Here is a 17,061-nt window from a genome sequence, read left to right as displayed (position 1 = left end):
CTTTTTGAAAATAATTTTCTCGACATCCTCCTCACCTGACTTCAATTTATTCCTAGATTTTGATGTCCTCTTGTGAATACTATAGTGGATGATTTAGTAGGTTTGGTTGTAATAACCTTACCTTTCTTTCTTATAGGTTCTTCTTCCTTAGATTTGGATTCCTCATCTTCATCCTCTACATTGTCTTCTTCTATATCATCATCATTTCCTTCTATTAGCAAGAGAGTAGAACTTTCTTGTTTCAGTTTTGCTATCCTCTTTCTTCCTTTGTTAACTACTTGAGGAAGCTTAATTTCAAGTTCTATCCTCACCTTGGCTTCTTCATAAGTTCCAAAATATTGTGCCTTAGGATCCAAAAGCTCATTGAGATGAGCCTCAATGATATCTTTTGTATCATCAATGTTAACCTCATATTTAAGAGGCTTAACACTTGCCACCCTTAGTTTGATTGCTTGAATGTACACTCTATCACAATCTACCATGAAATAGATATTATCTTTGTAGTCCTCTACAAGTTTCTTTCGTATCTTATGTCTATTATTCATCTTTTCTTTGAAAGTATCAAAGTAGTTATCCATTATACTATCAAAATTTTCACCCATCTCTACTATGTATTCATTAATCTGATATAGAACAGGTACATATTTTCTCCATAAAATTGCACCTTTAGAAGGGAAGAATTTTTATACAAAGAAAAATAAACATGTTATGAGTGAACCAAAATTACATAGATTGTTCTTGTAACCTATGATGCTTTCCATGTTCTTATTGAACTAATTCAATAACAACTTAGCAAGCTTGAATATCATATTGTTTTTCATCATCTTGAGGGCCAAATCTATTGCCTCACATGACACACTATTGAGATGATTGGAGTTGTAGATTTTGTGGGAAATCACATGAATTCCAAACTTCAATTCCATGTCTGTGATTCCACTTATCTTCATTCCTCTGCCATCCCACTCGCTAAGAGTTTTCTTCACTAATTTAGCCTGACCTAGGGTTTTGGTCACCTTGGCTTTGTTTAAAATTGAAAGGTCAGTGATTTGGTGAATCATCTTCCTAGTAATCAAAATGGGCTGATCCAACCATAACTTCTCATTATGAACTTAGCTTAGTATGAATCTTACCCATTTTTCTTGAAAATCCCTTGGCATATGCAAAATATGTGTCAAGCCCTTTTCTTCCTAATGTTGATGGTCATGTTTTGGAGTGCCACTCATACCTAACTCATTCAATGCCTCATGCATTTCATGTGTACCTAGCTCTTGAATATAATAGTGATAATATGAGCATATATCATTTACAAGTAATACTTGGGAAGGAATTTGTGATTGTGCACTTGCTGGTTGAGTAATTGGGCAATTGTTGGACTGATTTTGAATGTTGGAAGCTTGCATTATGCTCCTTGAATAAAAATTTCTGATCTTTTTTTGCTTTGTTGATGGAAGAATCCATGCTTGGTAAGGTATTTTAGGGTTTCAAAAAACTTTTAAACACATAGATCTCTTGGAAGCATAGAAATCACTCTTCGAAAATAGCTCTCAAAAATTCATGGTGAAAAATGAATTCAATTTTCTTGATTTAATTTCTTTTTAACTTTTTAATTTTTGTAAATGCTTTGGTACAACCACTCTCTCAGTGATAGACTACCTTCCACTCAGTTTTATTTCTTTTAATACTCAATAGACATTCATAGCTTGGTAGTCTCAACATTACTTGGTAAAGTCTTCAACAACTTAGTGTCCACACACAATACTTCAATGTAACCTAACCTTTCTTGATAGGGTCTTTTGACTTGACCTAGCTCGGTAAAAGTCTTTGAATTTTCACAACCACTTGGTGATCCTTGTGCATCTTGAATGCTGATATAGATATTTTCTTCTAATTGGCTGAAACTAATGAGAGATGTCAACTTCACAATCTTAGTTCTAGTTATTCCTATGGGAGTTCAAGTTGAGATGTTTGAGTGAGCCAACTCTTGAGTGAGATTTACTTCATGACTTGAGCTTTCATTCTTAGGAGACTTTGGAACCCATTGATGCTTCATTCATTTTTTGATATTGTTTACTTTGGCTTTCTTTTCATTTTGAATTCTTCTAGTGTTCATACAGTTCTTGGCAAGGTGTCTAAGTTCTATACAAATGAAACATATTCTAGTGATGTCTCTTTTCCTCATGTGATGTTTTACAAAATTTTCTCCAATGTGCCTAAATTCTCCACAGTAGTGGCATCTACACCATGTGTTGTAGTCCCTTCCAAATATAGCTTTTATAGTTTGTTTTACTAGATTCAATTTCTTAGTGTTGCAATCTGAATATATGTGTCTTTTATTATTATAACTATAGCATTTTCCTTTAGATTTATCCTTGCATTCACTTGCTCTATGTCCATCCTTACTGAAATTATAACACTTTCCATTCAATTTTTCTTTACCATTACTCCAACATTTGTTTGATGTATGACCTAACTTACCACAATGATTGCAAGTAGGCTTATGATTCTTTTGAGCTCCTTTCTTGGATGGTTCAACTTCTTCTTTGTATCATATTCCTACTTTTCCTTTGTGTCTTTACTAATTTTTTTCATTTAATTGATTCATGCTTTCTTGAGATTTCAACATTCTTTCATTGGTTTTCTTTTCATTTTTTAGATCATTCTCCAATCTTTCATTTTCTAATCTTAGATTCATGATTCCTTCATTTGCATTAGTGAGCTAATCAATGAAGTCTACTTGTTGAAGGGATAGATGTTGAATTTCATTGTTCTTTTCTTTCATCTCTTCTTTGGCTTTTTCTTTTTCTTCCATGACTTCACATAATCTTACTGACTGGATTTCTTATTCTCTTTTTAGCTTTCTAACTTCTTCTTGAAGATTGGAATACTTTCTCATAGGTCTTTGATCGCTTCATCAACTTCATCTACATTTATTTTTGGATATATATCTTTAATTCTTTCTTCAGTGTAGAGATTGGCATTTATTTGTATTGTAATATATTTCCTTCTTTTCAATGATTGAGAGAGTTTCTCCTTTGCTTTCTTTAGTTGACCAATGGCTAATCTAAGACCCAACTTTTCATTGTCAATAGCCTTATCTAGCTTGTATACCTCCATTGCCTCTAATCTTTGCTCAAGCTATTAAAATTCTTCTATGAGAATCACAATGCTCTAATACCAATTGTTGGAAATATTAGATAGGAAAGGTTATTGAGAAGGGATTCATGAATCAAGAACCAATAAAACTTTAACTAATTTCACCAATTAATCCTTCATATAATATTCTAATCTAATTGCATGCATGAAATAATGAAACTAGTAAAAAATTTATAACACTTTGACACGAGATATGGTAACCCAGAAACCTTCCAAATAAAATGTAAAACTAGGGTGGGGATGATACCCACAAGCTTTAGTACTACAGTATAAAGTTGGCTTGTTAAGGCTTATAATTGGTCACTTCTGATGATTTTCCCTATTAGGAGAAATAAGGACTCTAGGTCCACCTTGTGAAAGGATTTACATAACATAAAATTAAGTATGCACTCAGTAAGGAGATTTGTCAAAGACTGTTAAGTATACCCTATTAAAGGATTTAATTGATACACCTATTAGGATGAACCAGTGGCTAATCACTGATCTGCAACTCTAATTTGTTGGTTGAGATTCCTTTGAAAGATTACCTTGTTGTGATAGATAAAACTTTTCTATCCATTGTATTGCTTGTAGCCTTCTCAATTCACACTTCTTCTCTTCATATTCACTTTATACTTACTTATTTGGATATGATACAATTTATTACATAGATACCAATCCAAATCACAATTCATCAAAATTGGCTACAACATAGGTTTCCATCAAGATCACAAAGTCGACCCAACTACTAACTCTCAGATTTAGAAGACAAACTCAGTGATGTTTAGATTCTTGGCAACCATTATAAATACTTAGCATCATCATGCACTTAGTAGAAATAGAAGCTTAGTTCATACTAGTCACTTCCAAGTAGCTTGAACTCAATCAACACTTGTGTGACTCAGTGAACATTGTGAAACTTGATATATAAACTGGATCAATTGGTTGACACTCCATGGCTTGATCAACACTAATATTGTGAGCTTATTGTAAACTAAATCACTTGGTTGACACTCCTTGGCTCGATCAACACTATATTCTTATCACCAATAACTCAAGCTCGATAGATACTAGAGATCATGGTTGACACTATGTAACTCAGTTAATACTATGAATCTTGGTTAGCAATGTCATTGAGCAACTCGATAGTTATTGATCGTCATGAAGTGTATAATGATTCTAGAACTTGGTAGCAACTATAGAAATCAGTAATGAATATATTATTCAGTAGTAACCATATTACTTACTAGTAATTGGAGCACTTGGTTAACAGTGCAAACTGAAAGATAAGCTCGTTAGTAGCTTAGCAAATTGACTAAGTGCGAGTCACTAAAACAAACTTTGACCTTAATGTCAACACCAAGTTCTCTCTATTTTTGTTTCCCTATTTATTTTATTTAACACACAGGATATGAAATCCTTATTTGATTTAAATGGTTTTTGGTAATAAAATTCAATTTCTTTCACACTAAACAAAGAAAAGTAATTTCTATGAGCTTTCAAGATTTTAGTGTGGAATTAGAAATGATAAATGACCCCCCCCCCCCAAAAAAAAAAAAAAACTCTTTTGACCCAAATGCATCGATCTGAAATACATCTTACCTATAGAAAAACTTAAGTCTTTTAGCACAACCAAACTTGGAAACTTGGAGAGCTCATCTCAACATTTTCTGTTACTTTCTTTTTTTATCCATGTGTTGATGTTCTTAACTCTTCTTATAATGACATTGTATTTGTGTTCAACTTATCGGGTGTAGTAGACACATATGTGTAAATTCATTTATAGGTATCATAGGTAAGGTGGTAGAAGGTCCATGTCCTCTATGTTAGTTATTAATAAAGGAAACCAATTGAGCTCCTCTTTCCAAAATCTATGTATCATGGTTGTATGTTAGTGAAGCTCCTTTAGAGGGAGCATTTAGTTTGGAGGGACTTACACTCCATCTGTCATCCCTTCTTTATCTTTCCTTTCTAACACAAGTTGAGAGTAAATGATTTTAAACCACAAGGAAATAACTTCAAATGCTAGAGGATGTGTAGGGTCAACACTATAATAATGTGCATGAACTGATCATTCATGACTGTTCACCTCGTAAGGCCATTGGGTTGCATTGGTAGTTGCTCTGTACATTGTAGAAGATATGTAAGTTTTATAGAAAATTCTCTTCGTTATACTCATAGGAGCATTACAAAATTTCGTAATTTAGGTCAAATGAAGACCATGTGCATACTTAGTGGAATGACTGGGAACTGAGCTTAGGGTATAACTAATAAAATGTATAGTTTCTTGTTAAGGAAACCATGTGAACTTGTAGGATTATAGGTATAGTATGACTGTATAAATGCTTAAAATAGAATTAGAATGTCTGTGGAACTCTAGGATAGATTCTACTTCATCACTATATGCTTTAGACTATACATTTCATAAAAATGCAAAAAAACTTCTCAATTGATTAACTGAATTAATTTTTTTCCATTATTGGAATGTTGTTCATTTAGTATTTAGTGTTGGATTTTTTTTCTTATCATGTGGTGATGATATTTTAGTAGCTCTTTAAAACCATTTTTTCTTTCATTGCATTACATTTAGCTATTAAAGTCTATCAAGTGTGTTAGCTTGAGTTTGTTGTGTAGATTTAAAGTCGAAAACTTCTTGTTGTAGACCTATAGTTTTGAGTTTGAACTGAAACGCAAATTATATAGAGCTAATACATTTATGTAGTTGGCTGAATGAATATAAACCTTCAATTTCATGTTTAAACTTAATTGGCTACTCAACATTTCTTGAAGCATATCAAAACAAATGTATACACTCTTTAATTGTTGTATGACATTATGTTTTTATGTTTTGCTATTATGATTCTTAGGAAACTATAGTTATTTAATTATTTATGTTGTATAGGAACATGTAGACCCAAAGATAGAAAGTTGTTACTTGCTGATGGATTAAGAGTTGACATTTAAATCCTTATGGAAGGGTGTAACGTGGTAATAGGGAGGGTGGGGTGGATGCATTGTGTTGCTTTTCTCAAATTGTTTTATTCTAAAAAGTAGGATTCATTAAACAATTTCTCTCCTTTCAGAAATCTAGTAAATCTAGTGCTTGGCCGAGCCATTTTATATTGCATTTAAGTATGTTGTTTTCTGACATTAGCATAGGTGTGTGACTATGCTTATTTCTAATTTTTCATATGTGTAGATATGCTTAGATAAAATAATTTTACATATGGATAGATATGTTACAATTTTTCTTTTACTACATGTGGGTAGATGTGTAGTATTCCTTTATTTCCTTGCCATATTTTGTGATTAGGTTGCTAGGCACATGGATGCATGTAGTGTGTTTCACAATTGCACCAGATACATCTGTTCCATCTTGTTCTAGGAAGCTACACTTCTTGTGCTAGGGTTGGGGTATTCTTCATGTCAGGAGGAATCTTGGGGGAGTAAAAACTCTATTATTGGCGAAGGAAAAGTGCCTAGGCCACACTTCCTTCTTAGATAATAGATGGATGACATCCAATGACTTTGGAGATTGAATACACTTTTAGAATCTATCTTATGGTCTTGTATCTTCATCTTGGAAATGATGTATGGTATCATTCATTTGATGTAATCATGAATAATGGATAATGTATAGATAAAAGTTGGAATGTACTATGATCATGTACATGTTGGGCATGTGATGTATATACATGTAATTCAACACCATGGTTAATATATTCAACATCTTAGTGTTATGATAGATTTTTTGATAAACTAATTGTACCATTTATTTAGTTAAAGGTTAATGAATGAGTTTTTGACTTTTCAATGCTTCTTGTGATTGATTTATTTTCCACTTTTCTTGTTCTCATGTGATGAGGCATCTTTGTTTAGGATATGGTTCTTACACTTTGACATGGGGATGTTCATCATTGAAATGGAATTACTTTGGCTTTGATTAATAGAATATGTCAAACAAGTGTCTGATGTTGATTTGTTAAAGAATGTTTTATTTTCCTCTGGTTACTGATTCATCCAATAAAAGGTGTTCATAGTTTGCATATTTGCAATGATTTGATGATGTTTTGAGTCTTCATGTTGAAGCTCCTTGAGTTGAATTGGCTCCTTTAGGAGTGATTCAAATGGTTGTGCATCGTATATTGTCATGGCTATTAAAGAATCAAGAAAGTGTGCAAAAATGTTAAAGTAGTTAATTACCACTTTCTTGGCTCTTATTTCTTAAGATAATTCTCAAAACACTTTTGCAGATTATAGGTCAATATCATTGTACAACATTGTGGAAAATAAGTAAGTAAAGAAATATTTATTAGGCTAGCAACAAGTTTTTTTCCTAGGAAGAAAAACCCTAGAAGGAGCTCAAATTATACAAAAAGTTTATCACACTATTCTTACAAAAAAAATTCTAGTTGTAGTGATAAAATTAAAAAAAAGCCTAAGGTATATGTTAGAGTCAACTAGGAACTTTTCTCTTGAAAGAATTATTTTATTCCATTTTTCATCAAAGATCATATAAATGTGGAATACACTTATGTTTATCATAAGATAAATTTATACTACTATTAATGGCACATCTAAAGGATTTTCTAATTCATCTTAACGTGCAAGAAAAGGAGAACCCTTCTCTCCTTTTTTTCACCATCTTCGTAGAAGCTCTTCATGGATTTGTAATGACCATATTTCTAGCTTGATTATTTGATGCTTGAAACTTGTAATAACCATAAGTAGATGAAGATACAATATAAATATATAAGAATATTAAATCAAACTATGATTATACATGTACAAATATTCATGATTACCAAAATAATTAAACACTAAATCATCAAAGTAGTACTCCCATACCACACCCACCTAATCCTTAGAAAGAGGCTCTACTTAGATTGCCTCTCTGTAATGAGAATAACTCTAAATTGGGTATCCATCATATAGAGAATTCCCTTCTAAGGCTTTGTGATCTTAATTAATAAGAGAACTCATTAACAATAAGTACTTGATAGAGATCCCAACTCTAACCAAGCTTCTTGTCTCAAACATATGCATATGATTCACTACTACAATATAGATTGTCTCCAAGAGATTATTTGTAAATCTCTCTCTAGATTCCAATTTGATAATCTTGACATTCACAAAGAATTCCCTTTAATCTCTATGAGTTCTCTTTAAGAGAAACTTGACATGCATCATGAATGAAATGAAATGAAAGATTTAGTAACATCCACAAGGCTAAGGCAACCTATGGGACCCACACATAGAACCCACCCCCCAAATAGGGGAAAAATTAATCTAGCTATAAAATTTTGGTTAACTTCTCTCTCTGTTGATGAATTTTGATAATCAAGGTAGTTGTTCTCTTCAACTGATTCTCCTCAAATAAGTAGTTCAAGTCTCTTTTCTCTAAGATCTCTAGATATCCATATATTAGGTCACTATATGCCAGGCACTTTGTGAAAAAGTGGTGCTCCATCTCCACCACTCCCATATTATAGACTAAACATGTTTTGTCTACCTACTCTTCTTTTGGAACTTGTCATCTACTAGTTTCACATCTCAACTGGTGAGAACTAGTTTTGAGTTGAGCTATATGCATATTTTATCTCCATTTAATAGGTACCCTTATATAGGCCTTTTCATCATGGCTAGAAGTGGGGTTAAATTCTTTAATATAATAGGATTTTTTTCTCATCCCTTGTGTCTTGCCCATATGAAATTATGAATTTTTTCCATTAAAAACTTCTTTATTTCTTTGTTACTAACCAGACAAGTATGGATATTAACATCCCATTTACACATCCACTTATCATTTTGTTTCATCCATGTTCCTTTTCGCCTGACAAACTTTTCATCAGTGAATAGCTTGGGCCAATGATGTTTCACCAAACCTTGAGCTTTCTTCAAATAACTTAGCATCCAAACCAATGTGATGAATTCTAACTAAAAAGAGCCAACCTCAACCAATAAGATCTAATAAGGCACAATAGTCTTGGTTTTTAGATTGTGGGTAATGAAGTGCTTTTTAATTCTTTCTACCTATCACCATTTCTATTTGGACATACTACTACCCCAAACTTCACACCCATATAGAATCATCGAAGTGACAACAGACCAAAAAGGGTTTTCATGGTCATCCAATCCCATAATTTTGCATTGCTACACCTATTTTGTAGATAATATAATGCCTTCCAGCCCCCTTGGATCCTCTTTGATATGCATGTATCCCAATTGAGTTTTTTTTCATTTACAATCTCAAGAGGGTTACCCTCAAACAAAAACTTGTCCAAGGGACCCCTATTCCTTTTTTCTGAGAAGATCATAACTTTGGTTTTTCTTGTGTTCACTTGCATTCCCACTTCATGGGAAAAATTTCCAGTAGTTTCAAGTGTTCTTTCAAATCCTTATCCATCTTAGCAAGTATGATGAGGTCATCTACATATAGGAGAAGTCTTACCACAAAGTTAGCCAGCTGCACCCCCTCACTATTGGTCTTGTTTAGCCATTCTTCCAACTTGTCAATGTAAATCCCAAATAAGGTTGGAGATAGTGGACACCTCCATTTAACCCTAATGTTGCTGCTGAAACCTTTAGATAGACCTTTCATAGTTCTAATTTTAGCTTTGACCTATTCATATAATCTATAAATAAGTCCTAAGTTCCTTAGGAAATTCCAACTCTTGCTTTCTATCCCAAATTTTGTTATGTGGCATTGTGTCAAATGCTTTTAAAAATTCCATGAAGCAATAGAAAGCCCCAACCCCCTGAGTGTCCCAAAATTTCTCTACCAAATATCTGAGGGTGACCCTATGATCTATAGTAGAGTGTTTCAGTCTAAAACCCTCTTGCCCCTTTGCTCTTTTCCCTTCTAATTCAACCCATTTACTGATTTTTTATTCTATCGTGTTGTCAGATAACTTTTCAAAGAGAGGATTGATCATTATAGTTTAATAATTTGAAGGGTTGTTTATGTCTCCACCTCTATGTAGTGGAATCACTACACTAGTTGTTCACTTTACAAGAAAGCCTTTCTTATTGACATTGTTGAAAATTCTAGTGATGTGCGGTGCTAGAGTTTCAACACCCCATTTTAAATATTCATCCTACAGTCCATCTATGTCTTGGGCTTTATGAACAACTAACTTCCTTATGCCTTGCATAATATCCTCATTTATGAATAGATCAATTATGGTCTCAATTTTCAAGGTTATATGTTCTCCCAAGTCACACTCATAGAGGGTCTTCATATACTCTAGCCATTTGGCCCCTATGATGATGTTCTCTATCTATGTCTTTTTTTGTTGAAGTTCTTTCCAAAAAAAATTTGGGTTGTTTTTCCCAAGATTGATAAGCTCAATCCTTCACAAGCTCACATATTCCTCTTTCTTTCATTTAACTAGCTATTCAGACTTCTTTATGATTTCTTTGTCCATATTCCCTCTCCAACTTCTTTTGACCATTTTTCACTCATCATCAAACCATGGGTTAGCCATAAATGTGTTCTTGTCTTCTATCTTGGTCCTTGATCTTTTACACTCCTCTAGGGCTTTATTGATAGTAAAGACAAGATTATATTTGTCCATGGAGTGTTGTTTAGAAGTCTTGAAATAGTTTCCCTAGTCACTAGACAACTGGATAAGAGAGTCTCAAAAAATCTTATGATTTTTTTGTGTCATTAAAACCCTACTAGTTGGAGGAATCTTTCTCTTTTGCAAGGGTTTCTAGGCATTAGGCTTCTCTTTAATGTTAGTGGCCAACCTCATAAAAATAGGGTTATTGTAAGACTTTAGTTCAATAGGGCATTCCTCTATCTCAAAATTAACTATCTTTGAGACATAGTCTTGAGAACATATGACACAGCCAAGAGCACTTTTCCTATTGTGTCTTATGCATGTGATGCCACCTAATTTAGGCCATTTTTCCATACCCTTACATATGAACATAATGTAAAGGCAACACAAACCTTGTAATTCAGCCCCATAGTGATTGACCTTTCCCATGTTGTCCTAAATTATCTTACCCATTTTTGTGCCCCCTCTTCTTCTAACCAAACTAGTCCTTTTCTTACCTTGTAGCTCCCCTTAAGGCTAAGAGTTTGACTGTTCAGTGTTCTAGCATTAAAGTTACCTATTATCACTATTTCCCCTAGGGAGCTAAAAGTTGTAATATCTTTTTTTAGTGTAGAAAATGTCCTAGTCAATTTTATGTTTCTTATACATTTTGGAGCCTTTAGGTGTGAAGTAGCAAGAAACTACCATTGTAGAAATTTAATTCTTTGTTGTTTTTATCCATTTGTACTATTTGTTTACATCGTCTTTCTCCAAGTTTATAAATCTACTCCAAGTTTCTCTAAATAAAATGGTGATACCTCAATGCCCCTTGCCATTTTTTGTCCTCTTGTTCGATAGTAAGACCTTCTTATATCCCTCAAAATCTGGAATCCTACACCCATCATGTTCATGTGTCTTGATAAGCATAATAATGTCATTATCTCTTGCTATCGACCCTAACCTAGGTCCTCTTCTCCAAGGATAACATCTACAATTCTAGCTAACTATAGTTAAATGTTTGTAGGTGGGCCTAAGATCCTATTTATTGTGTGTAATTTTTTCATTAATTTGGGCTTTACCATTTGCAGCCACACCTACTTTTTATTTTCTCTTGTTGTTTTCACTTTTTCCTATTCCTTCCTTCTTTCATCTTGTTGAGTTAAGGTAAAGTCATCATCAAGATATATATATGTGTGCCTTTGAGAAACCTCCTATTACATAGGATTTTGATTTTGTCTTCTATATTCTTCATTGTCACTGTAACGTGCATGTCCTTGCCTCCTCTTATCCATTTTCTAATTCTTTGTGTTTGTAGAATTGGTCCATGCCAATATAATTGGTCTTTAAGGAAGTTTTTAACTAAATTCGTTGCATTTTCCTATTCCCCATAGTCTCTTATCCCTTTGGTGATGATGTTGTTAGAAATAGATAATATTAAGAAGGCGGGGGGGAGTGGAGGGGGGAGTGAATTGGAATTCTACAAATTTTTTCCCATAGCTAAATATTTTAATTACTTTATAACTTGCATATGAAAGTAAACCAACAATGCTGAATAATAAATATAGTTGTACACATAGAGAACTTGTAACACCATTATTTGTTAACTAGGGAAACCCTAGCTAAGGGAAAACCCTAGTGAGGATTATACCTACTAGATGATTCACTAGACAATAGGATCTTGTTAAGGATATTGACCTTGTTAGGAGTCTATGAAGTACATATAGTGTCTCAAGTCCTTGTTAGAGGACTAGGCCTTGTTAGAAGCCTCAACCCTACTAGGAGTTGCTTCAACCCTATTAGGAGTTGGTAGAACAAATACAATGTATGCGAGAAGAGCCCATTGGCCTAACATTTAATTATACAATTCAGTTCTTCAAAGAATAGATATACATACAATACTTATGTTTGTTGTATTTTGCACTTGCTCTAATCAAACATTAGTTTTATTTTACATATCATCATTCACAAATCTCACATATATGTCACATAGTTCATCACATATCACACATTACTTTCTCACTTATCTTTGCAAGATAAGATCTTTAGTTATATGTCACTTCTTAATAATTCTTTTCTCATTCAACCTTCATGTCTTGACATGGTTGACATAATATAAAATAAATTATGGAATAATATTCACATAGTCAGATCATCACGACTTAGTAATTATTTTCTAACCAAAATAATTCCTCAAGTCATACAATCCAATTCTCTACTATGCTTTGTTTTGTTTTGTTAAATACTTGTACTGGTACTTTAACCACATCTTGCATTGTATTGCCCATATAGACTTGCACAATGGTACATATGATCATGATAATATCATAGAGCTTTCCTTATCTGTGCATAAGCTAACTCTTAATGAGTCATCTATACACATCACATCTATTCTCTGTGCTACTACAAACTATCTAACACTTAGATAATTTTCTATCTCTAGATGCATAAATGAAATGATGAATACATGTTTCCATAAATGATAACCATCAATACATCTATCTAACCATATTTCCAATAATCTCCTCCTTTGGAATTGGTGGCAACATTTGGAAAAATTGACTAAGTCCCAAAATGAGGTCATACATAGTAAAAAACAAATAAAAGTAACTACACAAAATTGCCTTCAAAACATAACAATTTTATTCATGTTTTGATAGATCATTACATTCATTATCACTCTTCTATATTGATACATAAGTACATAAGTGTACAACCCCTTACATATACAATATACAACTTACAACTATACAAATTTCCTTCTACATAATACTTCCCTTTTGACATCAATGGCAAAGATGTCAAGGAAAAAACAAAAAACAAAAATGTATCAACAAAAATTGGGTGGCCTATTGTTGATCAACTTGATATTCTAGAAAAGCAATCTGCCTATACAATTTTTAGTCTTTCCACTTCCTTCTTCTAGTTCTCCTTTACTGTATCTAAAATATTGATTAGTGCACATAGTGCATAAGATGCCACTTCAATTGTGCTCAAGTCAGTATAGGAAAATTTGTCATAGGAATTTGTAGCTGCAAGACATTCCTCCAACTGCATCTACAAAATGCTGATATTTGTTGACAAAATTTCTCCAAAACTAGAGATCTCTTTTCTGCTTTCTCCTTATTAGATTCCAAGTTTCTAATCACATCATGCATCTTCTCAACTTCTGATTTAATAGTCCTCAATACTAGTCTCTGGGAGATTTATCTTAGTAGTGAGTGTTTCAAGTTCACTCAACTTATGAAAAAAAAAACTATCCATACAATCTCTTCCTTTCATCATTTGGTTTTTTGAGTTCCTTGATGCTTCCATCAAGTGCTTTTAGATCATTTCTCACATTAGTGCATATTGTATCAAACAATGATGTATCATGCTTTGTGATACAGAGCATCTTAAAAATCAACCAATTAGTGGGATACATTTTGGTCCCTTCAAAATCCATTAAATAAACTCCATAATTAGAGGCATCTTACAAGGTAAAACAAAGCATTTTCCAACACAAAAATATCAACCTTTCTCCATTCACATGTCCTGATTTCTATATCTGATTCCATTGTTCATAACTTTCAATATTCAATGTTTCTTTCCAAACCCTTTAGAGAAATTGTTCAAAATTAGGAATAATAAAACATATCCAAATATAATCCAAAAATAATAAATACATTGCAAGTTATAGTCTCTGCACTTAGACCTATTTTCTCTATCATAAAACAGAAATAAAACTGGTAACCCTTCCTAGGGCATCAAATAACTTTCTCAAATTGAATCCAAATAACCCTGAAAAAATTCCAAATTATCCATTTTTGAGTCTATTTTCCAAATCTGTAATCCATTAGTTTATCCAATACACAAATCATTGTACAAGCATAAATCTTTGCTCAAAACACCATTGAAGGCATTTAAAAACTAGTTTTCACTCAAATATTCATAACTTTCACAAATCTTCATAAAAATGTCTTAAAAAAATGTAAATGGAAGTTAATTCACATATATTTTCAATGAATACATTTATACTTCTTGATACATCCATATTTGTTCATACCAAATGCTGCAACATGACTGTCTGCAAGAATTCTCAAATCTAAAAATAGTAACTTTCACCAAAATGATCATAACTTCCTCAAAACTGAATGAAATTACTCCAAAAAAGAGAGAGAAGAAAGATAACTCATACCAATATATATATATATATATATATATATATATATATATATATATATATATATAGGGTTTCCAAGCCATACATGGCCATACAAGTCCTAGAACCATAACAAATACACTAAAGCCAATCAAAATAGCAATAGTTGAAGACACCAAAATTCTCCAAAATGATTTTTTCTTCTCCTTATTCTCTATAATTTTATTTGGAATGACCATTACAAATATTTTATAGTAATTTTGATAGTTGAAAACTTCCCAACCAACTTTTGAACCAAATTTTTACATTCTTTAACCTTTTTTGAAAAGTTTTAAAGTTGCAAAATTTAAGAAACTTTTACATTTTAGAAATTTTGACCTCACAACTTTTTTCCAACCTTACAAACATGTCATGATGGAATATTAGTCACCATTTACAATATTTTTATCCTTTCTTGGGTTTACAAACACATTTTGACCTCTTGATCAATTCATGACTTTACTAGGACAACTAGGGCAAATTGACAACTTTTACAGTTTATGACAAAATGGCTTCATAGCATTTACAACTTGACCCAAATACATAATAAATGACTCAAATGGATTTAAATATCTCAAATAAGGAATCTTAGGTTTCTCGTGTTCTTGTACTTTAGGTGCTCCTGCACCACTTTGCTTGTGCTTGCACTAAAGCTACTTCTGCTAGAGTTGTGAAATCTTCATCAAAGGTTTTCACCAACTTTTTGGCCTTTACCTACAAGTAATGATTTTTTGCAGTTGTAGTAACTATCTTTTGCATCTTTTCCAAGACTTTAGTTAATGCGTTCTCCAAAGAATTTAATGATTTGTTCTTCTCAAACAACTTTCTCAATGAGCTCATTAATCCTTTCTGATCTTCATCATCTAATACTATTGCTAATGGATTAACTAATAGTACTGCAATAGGTGTAATTGCCAAGGCTACATAAGGTATATCAGCCTTATGCTAGAACACTACCTTCCCAATTTATGACTCCATATATTTTAGACTGGACAAGAATGTTGATTCTTGCATTACAATCTTCCACTTATGCTTAAGTTCATAATCTTCCTTTTACTTCTCCTCTTCACCATCATCATTTGAATTAGAGTAAGTTCTAATATTGCCAAAAATAGTTTGGCCATAAGATGCAAATGGGTTTTCTTTTCAATTATGTGCATACTATCCACTTGCATGGATTCATTACCTGTAACAATATGCAGTGGTGAAAGTGTTGTTGTGTCTCTTCTACTTCTTCCTCATTTTTGGAAGGTGTATTGACTTGCACATACACTGGTCTATTAGTTTTTAACTACGCACTCACCTCTAGCATTGAGGTCATGAATTTCACAATTGTATCCTCTATTTCTTTCCTTACCTCCTCATAATTGCCTCTCATTAGAAGAATTTCTCTTCTTTTGTTCCTTAGCAAGGGTTCAATACCCTTCAAAATTTTCTTTGAGTCCTCCTTAGATTCAATCTCACATATTTCATTTATCATAGAGATCCTCATATTTAGATCTTCTTCCAATACTCTTTTCTTTCTATTTATAAGCCTATTATACAGATCTTCTAGTATCTTATTATGTATATTCTCAAATTTCTTATTCCTCAAAATCATATTTCTCACTATGGCATTTTATAACTGTCTTCTATCCATATTATTGTACAAGTTATAATACTTATTCAATTGAACAAAATTATCATTATTTATTATCTGCATGTTAAGGTTCTCTACCTTTGGTTTCCATGCTCTTTTTCTAGCTACATTTCTACCTTCCTATGCATCTTGCACTATTGGCCTATCTCCAACTTCATCCTTAGAAGTCTCTGAATCACTTACTTGCATCATTTTCCTCCTCTTTCCTAGTCCACTGGTGGTCTACTTGACACTTTTCTTTGGTGAAGGTGTAGGTTCTTGCTTCACATTGACCAATCTCTCATATTTTCCCTATGATATAGATGTAACGCCCTGACAAGGGATCCTAAAGAATTAACCTAAAGTTTTACTAAGTTTTCTAAATATTTAAGTAATAAATAAAAAATAACATACATGTCAAACACAAAGTAGTAGAAGTAGTAACATACAATCTTACATAAGCAAACACAACATATTACATTCCTTAAGGATCCCAAGATGTTGAGTCACATTTAAATGTTAATTAATACTAAGTCTATTAAATAACACATCCACATGAAAGAATAATTGAAAATCCAAAGTCTATTTTA

Source organism: Cupressus sempervirens, chromosome 2 (assembly GCF_028749045.1).
Source record: "Cupressus sempervirens isolate cs-2001-9-10 chromosome 2, ASM2874904v1, whole genome shotgun sequence".
Classification (NCBI taxonomy): Eukaryota; Viridiplantae; Streptophyta; class Pinopsida; order Cupressales; family Cupressaceae; genus Cupressus; species Cupressus sempervirens.
This window is presented reverse-complemented; position numbering follows the sequence as displayed.